The sequence below is a fragment of the Platalea leucorodia genome (genome assembly GCF_965183815.1).
Source record: "Platalea leucorodia genome assembly, chromosome: 9".
NCBI lineage: Eukaryota > Metazoa > Chordata > Aves > Pelecaniformes > Threskiornithidae > Platalea > Platalea leucorodia.
In genome coordinates, this window is record NC_138831.1 from 48979038 (window position 1) to 48985037 (window position 6000).

Consider the following 6000-nt stretch of genomic DNA (forward strand, 5'->3'; position numbering starts at 1 on the left):
TTTGCAGATGATCTACACTGGCAAGGTTTAATGGAGAGAGAACACTGACTAATACCTCCCTCATCTAGTATATCTCTACATCCAGTTAGCAAAATGTTCATCATCTACCTCACAGAAAAATGTGTGAATGTAACGCTACCAGTTCAGCTACAAATAAATCTATTAACTAACACATATTGCTGTGACAGTTTCCTTGCTAGGTTAGCTAGCAAAGCAATATAAAGCAACATTAGGGTATCCCCCTGACAATCGCAGTAAATTAGCTGAAGTGCATGATATGCTAAGGTAACTACTGCTTCAGGATTCCAAAGCCAGCTCAAAATACCTCTTTGTAACATAGAACAGATGTATCTTAAAACCCCTTCCCCATCTCTGGGAGCAAAATTATTAAATAACCACACCCTTAAAAGAAAGGCTGGAGCGTACTGAGTCAGGGAGAGTCACCTTATGGGCTAAATATTACAAGAAAATTACTCACAGGAGGGTTTGCCCCTGGTGCTCTCCATAATGAAGTCTTACTGGCCCGAACAGGAGTTCAGCATACAAGGTAACTACGAAGCTGTACAAGTTGTTAGAACAGTGCTCCTGTACCAGGATTTAACCGACAGCACTGTGCTGAGCCCGATTACTTTTGCACTTGCAGGATCTGGACAGCATTGCCTCTTTCATTGTAATTTTATAGTCAAAATATCATGCAGACAAACTTGCTGACATACGGAAGTTATTGAAGCTGACCCTGATCTCGGCTGTAAAACTGAGAATAATTCCTTAAGCCCGCACATTTCTCCTGAAGCTCAAGACAAAAGCAAAACTCAAGAGTCCAGCCCGCAATCCCCTTCTCTCTATTTGCATAACGCTTGCACACAAAAAGAGTGGGGGACTCCTCTTGGGACTTCTTCATTTGCATACACGTACATACAACTTATACAACATGCTTACTGCTTGTCCAATTTTATTTCAGATGGCTAAATTGAAATAATTTGATTAATTAGTATTAATGATTTTTTCTGACCCAAATTCAAAAAAGTCAAATTTCAAAGTAAAAATTAAATAGTGAGGATATAATTGGCTAACTTACTTCTAACACTCCTTACTCTTCGCATCCTATTTTTATACCATAGTTCCTTCTTCTTTCACTCCCCGCCCGCTCTTATTGCTTACTTCAATTTCACCCTATTTCAGCCTCTACAGCAACCCTGTATCTAATACATAAAAGTACTCTTTGAAAAGGTAAAAATACGCCATTTAAAAGAGTAGGGCCGACGCTTTCTGAAGTCCTTCGTTTCCACTTCTCCTCCACAATTTCCTCCTGGTACTGTTTCTGAGCTCTTTAGGGAACTACCAATGACTATTTCTGCGTCATAGACTGCTACCAAAATGACTGCTATAGATCAAACCTCTCAGCATCGCTGCCTCACATTGCCTTCACTGTATGTTTCAATTTTGACTCTGTAGACTGTGGGGGCAAAGGTGCTAAATTTTACAGGGTTTGGTTTGGGGGAAGATTGTGAAGGGGGACAGAGGGGCGGCAGGCTGAGGTTTTTTGGGGGTTTTGGGGTGGTTTTTTTGAGCATCAGCATAAAAAATATTGAAATTTCAATACATCACAGAGATCCTGATTTAAATACTTTCACAAACAAGAGAATTATACTGGAAATACACCAATCCACATAAATTGCATCGTGTTTTGTTAAGGCACTTAAATAGAAATGATTTTGGTGTCTTTTTTTGGTCCTTTCCCCCTCCTTTTAAGAAGTATCACAGTTCTTTCCAGGAAACTTCAGAACAAATGCCTTAAATCCACAGCTACAGACGTATCAAAACCTCAGCTACTGGAACCCTCTGTTAAGACAGCAACATACTTGGAAATCACCAATGCCTCAAACATTATGTTTGAACAAGGCTACAAGGTTACATTGACTTTTTTTTTTTTTGAAGTCCAATATAAATTGTGCAACATTTTAGCCTCCAACTTTTTGCTCATGCCAACACCATATTTAAAAACTAAGGTCAGAGTTGAGCAAAGGACAATGAATGGAAAGGAGACTTCCTACAAGTCGTCATTTTGGGAAATGTTTAAGATCGCAAAAGGTTTTGACTAAGTAGCTATTATACTATTCCCTTTCCACAACCTGCTGGTGTTTGACCATGAGTGCAACTGTTTCTACAGCCACTGTTATAAAAAGCATTTCAACCTACTACGACTTGCAAAGCTAACTCCAATTCAGTTGCTAGGAAGTATGATGGAAAGCAAAAAGCAATGTTGAATATTCAAGTGACACTGCAAATTTCTTTTTCTAGCTTTAAAACCTCAAGATTAACAAATCCCATTATCCTTATTCAGCTTGGTCCAGATATCATCTTCCTCCATTGAAGAGTCACAAGAGAGTTTTCTCTAGCTATCACACGCTACAGCAGGAATTTACCTAGAAATTAGTAAACCCTTCAATGCAAAATCCAGTAGATTAAAAATTGCAGACTGGCTTCTGAACAGCGGTGCCCACCATTCCTTTGTAAGAGCGACATAAAACAGCAGTATTAGTTAGACACCTTCCTGAGACAACCTCATTCTCTTCAGAGCACCAGCTGGGCTCTGCTCTCTACCTTGCTGCTTTCCCTTTCAAGCACGTACCTTAAATAGGACCAGGTTATTTGCATTGCTCCTAATGCTTGACCTGAACCAGCTATGCTCACCTGAGCCCTATAGTATGTGCCAGGCTATGTCAATATTTATGCTTTTACCAACTAATCATTAACTCTGGCTACCTAACTACAAAATTGCTAATATTGCCATTAACACATATAGAAATTCCATTAAGCGCCATACCGGTGTTATGTCCAAGTAAAGCATATAGAACAAGCCATTCACCAGAAATGCGGACCTGCAACCACACTGCTGCAAAAAGCATGAAAACTCACATGTATGAACATCCTTAATACTGGAAAAAAAAAATTTCTAAGTAAGGCTGCATTTTAAAAAAAGGTCCTAGTGCCTTTTGGCTTACTGCTTACAGAACCAGCTCTTATCTTTTGTGCTATTTTCCAGCAAATTCACTGTTTAGAAGAGGCCATTGGGTAAAGCCTGTTCCAAAGGAGCAGAGGCTGCTCATACACTTGAGGAAAGTACCTCATCCAGCTGGACCCTAATGTTTCTAGCATAAGTAAAATGTGTACATCACAGAAGCTCTTAAGGCTGTAGAGAAGCTTAATCATTTTGTTCTGTCTTTAAGGCTCCATCCAGTTTTCCCCTTCCCCAAAAGCTAACCACAGAAACTCTAATGCTCTATTTTTGATAATTAAACAATTTCAACGCCAAGTCACCATTACCCCTAGAAAACTTAGCTTCATTTACCAGAGACGCAGTTCCACTTTAATGTTCACTTTAAATGAGCTTACAGACTCAATACTCTAAAAGCAAGACAAAGTTTCACCAATACTCTAAATATATCAATTTTTTTAAAAAGAAGAGAGAAACGGGAGACTCTTACAAAGTGAGACTTGTATGCTAAACACACAAACCAGAAATAATTCATTTACTCCCCCTCGACCTTCCTTGGCTAGACTAACTCAATTAGTTTTCCTAAACCACCACAGATACTTGCCAAGATTAAATATTTGTGTTTAATCATTCAGAAAGTGAAAGATTATGTACTGTAATGTAACACTCTTTACGGAAACCTCTAGTTGAGCAACAGTTCCAGAAAAAATTGTGAAATGAAGTAAAAAGCTGTCCAGAACACCACGCTTCTACTCAGTTAATTCAAAAAAAATTAAACTTCAGAACTAAGCGCCAAGTCAAGTCCTCATTTTTAGCAAATCAACATTCTCAGAGGCGGCACGTTTTTAAACGCAGCCCATTTGAAATTACTCCAGAATAACAACCATGGCTAGGAAGTTATTAAATATTATCATCCCCTGGGCAGCAACTCATGCTACATGCAGACATTGCGACGGAACAAAGATAATAAACGCCAGGGCTGATTTTCACCATCGTGTCCAGCGCGTCGCATTAATCCAGGCGGACAGTAACCCCGGGTGCGGGAGCCAAAGGGAAAGTCGCAATAAAAATACGCACGCACAAGGCTGAACGCTACCTGTGCGATCCCCGCTGACGCAGCGCACGCTGCATGGAAAAATGGCACGTTTATTTGGGGAGCACAGGCGCACCCCGGCCGGTTTCTCCCCGAGCGGCTCCCCCCGCCCGCTCCTTTGTAACATGGCAGGTCAGCAGGGAGGCTCAGCCCCGGCGGCCCTCCGCCCTGAGGGGCGCCCGCCCGCGCGGCCCCGCACGCCGGGCCGGGGGTGCGCTCCTCTCCTCCGGCCCGGGCACCGCCGCGGCGGGGGGCCGGCGCGAAGCCTCGGGCCGCCGGGGGAAAGCAGAAAGTTTCCCCCCCCCCCCCGCCTCCCACCGCGGCCCAGCGGAAAGTTACCGCCGCCCCCGCGCTCCCCTCAGCCCCGCGCCCGGCCTCCCGCCGGGCCCCCGCGCCCCGGCCCGCTACTGACAGCCCGGGGAGCCGGTCGCCCCCTTCCCCGCCGGCCCAGGCTCGCGATAGCGCCCGCCCCGCGATATCTCCTCGTTGACCCCCGCCCCCCCGCCCCACCGCGGTGACAGCCCGCCGCGCTGCCTCGCCGCCCCGCAGCCCTCACCTCAGGCGGGGGCCGCGCTCCCCGGGGCAGGGGGGAACGGCCGGCGGCGCCTCCTGCGGAGCGGGAGGGCGAAGGGGGGCAGGGGAGGGGGAAGCGCGCTCGGTCCCCGCGCCCTTATCTCATCCTAGCGGAGCCCGACTCGCCTCCGCCGCCTCCCCGCCGTGTGGGCGTCTCAGGCGGGATCCCCCCTCCCCTGCGCGCCGCCTCCTGCCGCCGCCATCTTGGCTGTCACGGGGGGTGGGTGCCGACTCGTGACGGCGGGGAAGGCGCGGGAGGGCGCCCGCCGGGCCCCGCTGCTCCGCGGCGGGAGGCGCCTCGCCCCGCCGCGCCTGAGGCGGGCCCGCCGCCGCCGCCGCCGCCCTGCCTAACGGCCCTCGGCGGCCGCCCCGGCGCCCGGCTCGCCTCCGCGGGCTCCCTCTGCCAGGGCGGGCCCGTCGGCGAGGGGGCCCCGGTCCAGCGGCCCCCGCCTCCCCCCCTCAGGGAGCGGCGCTGAACCGTGAGGGGGGCAGCGGGACGCCCTCAGCGAAACCCCCTCAGCACAGCCTCAGATACGACTGCCCCCCCTCGCTCCACCCCACAGCGTTTCCCGCCCACCGGCAGCACCTTTAATTTAAACAGAAATTAATCTCCGGCCCAAATACCCCAGTCTTTCCCTCACCTGCGGCGCCCGTCGCCAGGACCCGGAGGAGGTGCCGGCTGCCTGGAAAACAAGGGAAAACGGGGGGGGGGGGGGGGGGATTTTCTGCAGGCTTGATGTAACCCGCACCAGGTTGTTGCATCAAAGACTAGAAAAGAACCCGAGACAAAAACAATCTTTTAAGAGCGTGCGGCTAAGATTAGTGCAGCATGTCAAGATGTTGCTGAGCACAACAAAACGAGTCCTCCTGCTTGTACCGACACACAGAAATACCACTTTTCTGGCACCTTGGGTACCGCAGCCCTGCCGTTCAAAATTTTATACCCATGTGCTATTTCTGAAGTGATGTTTAGGGATAGGCTGCAACCATACAATTTTGGCTTTGAATTCAAGCTTCCCTCAGCTCTGGACGTTTGGCTCGAGGGTTTAGATGTGGCTCGTTACAAAGACAGAAAATTCATATGAAGTTCTGAATTTGGACTGTAAATGCTTACGTATGTTCAGACCTACTGTATTGACTTACCTCATCGCTCTGAGAAATCTGACCAAATCGGAGAATATAAAAGCAAAAAGTACAAAATAAGACCTTTTTTCCCCCACATGCTTTCATTAATACGACTGTTTATAGCAGAAATGCTGTAGGAAACAGCGCGGCTGACACAAGCCAGTCTCTACCCAGGCAGAAGCACCCATGTGCAAGCCTGCACATGCAGACA

General features: G+C 48.1%; 1 protein-coding gene across 7 annotated transcripts in view; it reads right to left on the bottom strand.

Annotated features, from left to right (window-relative positions):
- The window catches only part of DENND4A (DENN domain containing 4A), a 58027-nt gene extending 53134 nt beyond the window's left edge, over nt 1–4893 (bottom strand). For all 7 annotated transcript variants that reach the window (XM_082321793.1, XM_082321795.1, XM_082321794.1 and 4 more), the window contains exon 1: nt 4648–4893. The gene's annotated coding sequence lies outside the window, so the exon portion shown is untranslated. The remainder of the gene's footprint in view (nt 1–4647) is intronic.
- Nucleotides 4894–6000: the final 1107 nt, after the last annotated feature.